Raw genomic sequence first — 6,123 nt, 5'->3', positions numbered from 1 at the left:
ATCTCTGGCCACCTTCAGTAGCCATATCTTGACCGCTGTGGTCAACAAAAGTTTCCTCAAAATGCGAGAAAAAGTCTGAGACAGACTCGTCTTTCTTCTGCTTACAACCTGACAACTTGTCCCAATTAACACGGACTTCAGGCATTAAAGTCTTCATGAAAGTGATAATTCTACCAGGAAGTTCGGCAATAACATCTTCAGGCTTAGCACCTCCAACTTGTCTATCATTTGCTGCAACAAGATTCACCCACGAACCCCCTAATTCATTGTCATGATCTGTATATCGAATAACATTCCAGATGGACTGTGGAACAACATTCCCAAACAACATATCTATATCCGCCAAATTCATAATGCACGAACTCACAGTTTGCGTAAGTTCTTTATAATATCCAGCAGGATTCTTTTGTGGATCTGGCAAAGTCTGCTTAAGCGCTAGAACTTCAGCACGCTTCCATGGAATATGAACCCATACTCGCTGAAAGTGCGCAATAACAGGTGGAACAACATTGGCATCAGCAGGTCTCCATATCGGAGGAACCTCTCGCATCGGATATTGACGCGCATGTCTCCTAACTGATGAATCTGGCTCAAACAGCCGATCAGTAGGGACGTCGCTTCGCAGCGACAGTAACGTCGACACCGCTTTCTCGATGTCGTGTTGACTCACAATCGCCCCTTTAGCAAATTCTGAACGCAATCGAGACAATTCTACAGGAACTCTATCCAACTCGTCCATCCATTGTTCATGGAGGAACGCACACATGAGCTCAAAAACATAACGCTGCTTTGGTGCTTCCCATTGTCGGAAAACATCCATAATACCTGCTAGGTCATACTGGGACCTATACGTCACCCATCTACGTGCCATATGGTCCAAAACCACTCGCTCATCTGTATCAGGCAATTGGCTACGCAACTGTCTACGCTCACTCACAGGAGACATACCCATTTGTCCCAACAAAGGAGATAAGAAATTAGAAAAGGCAGCGGTCACCCGCTGTCTAGGAGAAGGAACAGTCGGAAAGACAAGAGGAGACGAAACAATAGTGGTAGGATCCATAGTCGGAACAGGCATTGAGGCAATAGTAGCAGGTAAAGACAAGGTTGGCAACCCTTGAGAAGGCTGCGCCAAAGGAACAACGGCCAACGAAGAAGCTGGCTGTGGAGGAATCACAGGAGGCAAAGCAACCGGCAACTGCACAGCCACAGCTGGTGGCGGTGGTGCCGTAGCATTCTGCGCATACGGTGGAGGTGAAGTTAACAAATGCGACATCAAAGGATCTTTCACAAGCTCCTTATCGTCTTTCTGCTCTTTAGCCGGCAAGACTGGGTAGCATCTGTCTACCGCTAACTTCCTCATTCTAAGCATCTGCTCGCTATTTTTCTCTTCTTCATCATTTCTGTATGCAACGGCAGCTTGCACCATTGACATACCCTTTCTATTCTTCTTCGCTAACTTAATTTCTTTCTGTTTGGCTTCTTTGCGCCATATGCGGAAAGAGTCAAACATTGCCGGGCGTGCTTTCTTTTTGAACAACCTCGCTTCAAGGTTATCTAGGACTTCTGACTCAAAACTACCATAACGGGGCCACTGTAGGACACTGTCATCCTTCGTATATTTTACCCAAATCTCATTGTAGCTAATAGGACCTACACCATGTTTCACGTACAACTCGTATGTAGGAGTTACGATCGGAGGAACCGGACACGAATCCTCTAACCGGGAATCCCTCAACGTACCACAACTAAACACATTCCTAAGACTGCTAAAACCAGGCATCTTGCTCACTAGTCTAGCTTCAAACAACAAGGGTAATCTAAAATCGATAAGCTCGTGAATACACGAATCCCTTGGCTTTGGGGCCTGCAGGTACCAAATCAAAGCTATCCACTAAAGGATACAAAACAAACTAAGGACTAGGAGACGCTCCTTTTATACTTAACTGAGTTGTCGATGGCGTCACCAGAAGACCCGTCAATCGTCTCGCTCTACAAACGTCTAAGGCTCCAAAACAGGGCAACAGTCAGGGCAGCAGTCCTTTCTAGCCGTCGGGACGCGGGAAACCTCGCAGCAAAGACCTTCGGAACCACGTCGACATACAGGGGTCGCTGAAGTGGCTGGACAACCTCCGGAATTTTCTCACGAAGCTCCTCACAAACCTCTGGCTTGGACCGGTACCGCAGAAGTCGCCCCACGTTGGGCGCCAATTGAGGTACTGGGTTTTCTCGGAACCGATACTATTACAATAACCCAGCGGTGTCAGGGCAACACCCAAAGACCCCGGATTCCCCTGTCTTGGCAAACAGAGACACAGGATACTTCTTGATGGCGTCAAAGACCAAAGTTTATTGGTTGCAACCAGGGATAGAGGTCTACGAAGTACACACGGGTAGTTCGACAGAGACTGCACCAACTCAGTGAACGAAACTCGGTCTTTTATGCCGAAAATTACGCCTCTGGCAACATCACAATTTACATTTGGTGCATACAAAACTAACCAATGGACAAGTAGCATTTCAAAAAGTAGCGAATCACGACAGTCAAAGTTAATCCCATTTTCCGGTGTCCAGCCCACCAAAACGATCGCACATATGCTAAGTTTCCTGTTCGATCAGGCCGGACAAACCCATCATAAAACCATCAACCTAGATCGATGAACATGTCGTAAAGGAAAGGCAGAAACAGATGGAAAGGAGATAGAGGAGTGGGAACGGTGTGCCATAAAGTCAAGGCACGTCCTGTTCTTTGATCTTTATCAGGCAAGCTGCTGAACAAGGAACTGGCTCAGCGGGATTCGCCCCAGGCGAGGAGTCAGTTCGGTCAGGTCAACCAGTAGTCAACTAAGGCGTACGTGTCAAGGACTCGTTCGGCCACAATCATAGGGCCTATGTTAGGGCAACCATACAAGATGGCTGCCACATACAAGATGGAACCCGAGGGTTCAAACTAAATCCTCAAATGGAGAGTGTTCTCCTATATCGATTCATACGAAAACACTTAGACACGTTATACTCGCCATTTGCGGTCTGTAGAGACCAAAATGGTCCATTTCCGACGATCTTTATAAATCGGGTTTCGGAACTATCGAACCCAATTCGGACCACGGAACCACAACCTCTCAGCTGAGTTATCATATCAGCAATGTGCGGACCAGGATGTCTTTCTATCTCAATTGCATTGTTGGCCTAACACATGTCAACGCATATGCGTACAGCTCCTTCAGTGTCTCATTTGGGCACTACAACAATGGGCGAAACCCATGGTGTTAGACCAGTGGAGCGTTCAATGATGTCATGTTTAAATAATTAATCAAGACCCTTTTCAACCGTGTTTTGCAAGTGAAACGCAATTTGTCTGTGTCTTTGGGCAACGGGGCGAAAATCCTCATTTATGTGGAACTTGACTTTCATTGTTTTGAGTTTTCCTGGCACATGACATGATGACAGAAATTGACTTACAACTTCATGATGAGCATTCATATTGTAGTTCACTGATATCAGTCCCATTTCAGCCGGAGTATTGAAATTCACCAAACAAGCACTTGAAGCTCTTTCTTGAAATACATGAATAGGTGCTTGTACCACATTTCTCTTGATTTTATCATAGCTGCAAAGGGCCCTTGACTCTTTAAGGGCATCAAAAGAGTCCACATGTTTACTTTTGTTGTTGACTTACAGCCTAATTCATGAAGCTGAATTCGGCTCGCAAAGGGCCAGATTCTGAGAATCTGGCCCTTTGCGAGTGAGATTTTTGCATTTGGGATTCATCATCCCAAATGCAAAAATCGGTAATTGCGTTTTCGCAAATTTGCGATGGATTACATTTAAGGAATCTCTATTTGAGATTCCTTAAATGCGATTCATCATCCATTTAAAAATTGCGAAATCGCAATTTCGGGCCGCTATTTACCGCGAGGTCAAACCTCGTGGTAAATAGCGATAACTCAGAAAAATGCTTTTAAAAGCATTTTTCTGAGTTGCATGTTGCACACACACATGTCCTTTGGACATGTGTGTGCGCAACCCCTGTTCATATTAGCATTTAAGTGGTGCTACAGGGTGTCCTTTGGACACCCCTGGCACCCTTTCAATCGCTATCTTATTTGCGATTAGCTAATTGCTAATCGCAAATAAGGAATACTCCCCATTTATTCCTATGGGCCTTTTGGCCCATAGGAATGAACGGGGAGTTATTCCTTATTTGCGATTAGCAATTTGCTAATCGCAAATAAGGAATTAGTAGAAATGGCATTTTTTTTGCATATTCCTACATGAATCCCGTTTTGCGAGTCCTTAATAGCGATTCGCTATGAATCGCTATTAGGGGCTCGCAAAACGGGAGTATGATGAATCAGGCTGTTAGTAATTATGGTAACAGAGACAGTTCTTGATACTTAGACTCAGGCATGATATTTAATGACGCACCACTGTCAATTATGAAGAGTACCTAACACATATTTATTTTTAGAGTTATCTTTGAACAATGTTTGAATTTGTTTGATGCTTCTTGATGTTGGTTTTTCTTCACTTTGAGTTTTTTCTCACATTTGACCAGTCCCACATGTGCATGCTTTTCTGAGATAAACATCGACATCGCACAATTATCATTGCCACTTTAACTGGAAACTGAAACTGAGAAACCCTCTGTCCATGGTTTAGATGAAGATCTCATTTCTTTGGTTCCAATTTGCATAAAGTTGGTGTGACCGCTTGGCGTGTGGGAGCATGTCGAACGTCAGTGAGGTACCGCTTGGTCAACCAGTTTGTCTTCAAGCTGTGATGCACTTACCTTTCTCTTCATCCTGCAGGTCATCCCAAAATGGTTCACTTTACGACAGCCAACTCGCCGCACTACTCCGCACACATAACCTTTGCCCCTCCTCCTGGGGCCTCTTTACAGCACATTATGGTGTGATCATTCGTTAATGGTTTTGGTAAATATAGATGCCTTGCATTCAACTAGTCGATGTAAGAAGGTAACTTTATAACTTTTGATCAGCTTTGTCCTTCAATATTTTTTCAAAACCGCTTGGTTAATCTCTGCTTTGTAGCACGTGAAGTTACATTTTATTTGTACTGAAGTATTGATTTACACTGCTTTGTAATTTAGTTGCATCTCCGTATAGCGCATGGCATTCATTTGTGTAATGGTGTGTACCTTTTATTTGAGGCCGTTGCATTCAGTTCCTGGCCACCGACATGTAAACTTTTAATGTTGCTTTCTTTATCTGCAAAGCAAGCACAAGGAGTTGACGGACGAAGCGCTGAAACTTTTCATACACTCACCCCCAGTCACAGATCTGGGTTGAATCCATCATCATTCTTTAGCTCACTTCGCCACCTCATTTCAGACCCAGCCATATGCAAATCAGTCTTGACCCTGATCTTTATTCGAACAGTCCAGCCCAAACTGCCAAGCCAGGTCTTTACTGTACCAGAAACAAGCATCCTCGGACCGTTTTTAGGGTAACACCCCTCATCAGCCAGACTAGCTTTAATAGATTGGCTAAGTGAGCAAGGGACCCTCGTCTGGGCATACCCTGCCAAGGTAGGGGTGAACAAAGCAAACACAAGGAGATAGACGGAGCAATAAAACTTTTTAGACACTTACCCCCAGACACAGATCTGTGTTTCACCCATCATCGTTCTTTAGCTCACTTCACCACCACAGTTCAGACCCAGCCATGTGCCAAGTAAGCTAAAGAACGATGCTAATTAATAATTAACAAAAGAATTAATTATCAATACCCAAGTTTTTTTTATTAATTACTTAATTACAAATAAATTACTTCCCACCCATTCCCCTATAAACCCACAGCCCACTCCAATAATACATTAATACAAATAATATAATTATAATTTAACAATAATTAATTACAAATTAATAATTAATTAACAATAAATTAATTATTCATACCAATAATTAAAATTAATAATTGCTTCATAAATGAATACAAATAATAGAATTATCAATTAATAATAATTATTTAGCGATTCATAATTAACAGTATATTAATTATTAATACCAGTAATTACAAATTAATACTTACTTAATTAAAATTAAATTACTTCCCACCCTATTCCCCTATAAACCCACAACCCGCTACAGAACTAAAACAC

This window comes from Lissotriton vulgaris, unplaced genomic scaffold, assembly GCF_964263255.1.
Source record: "Lissotriton vulgaris unplaced genomic scaffold, aLisVul1.2 SCAFFOLD_315, whole genome shotgun sequence".
Lineage (NCBI taxonomy): Eukaryota > Metazoa > Chordata > Amphibia > Caudata > Salamandridae > Lissotriton > Lissotriton vulgaris.
Note: the sequence above shows the minus strand (reverse complement) of the source record.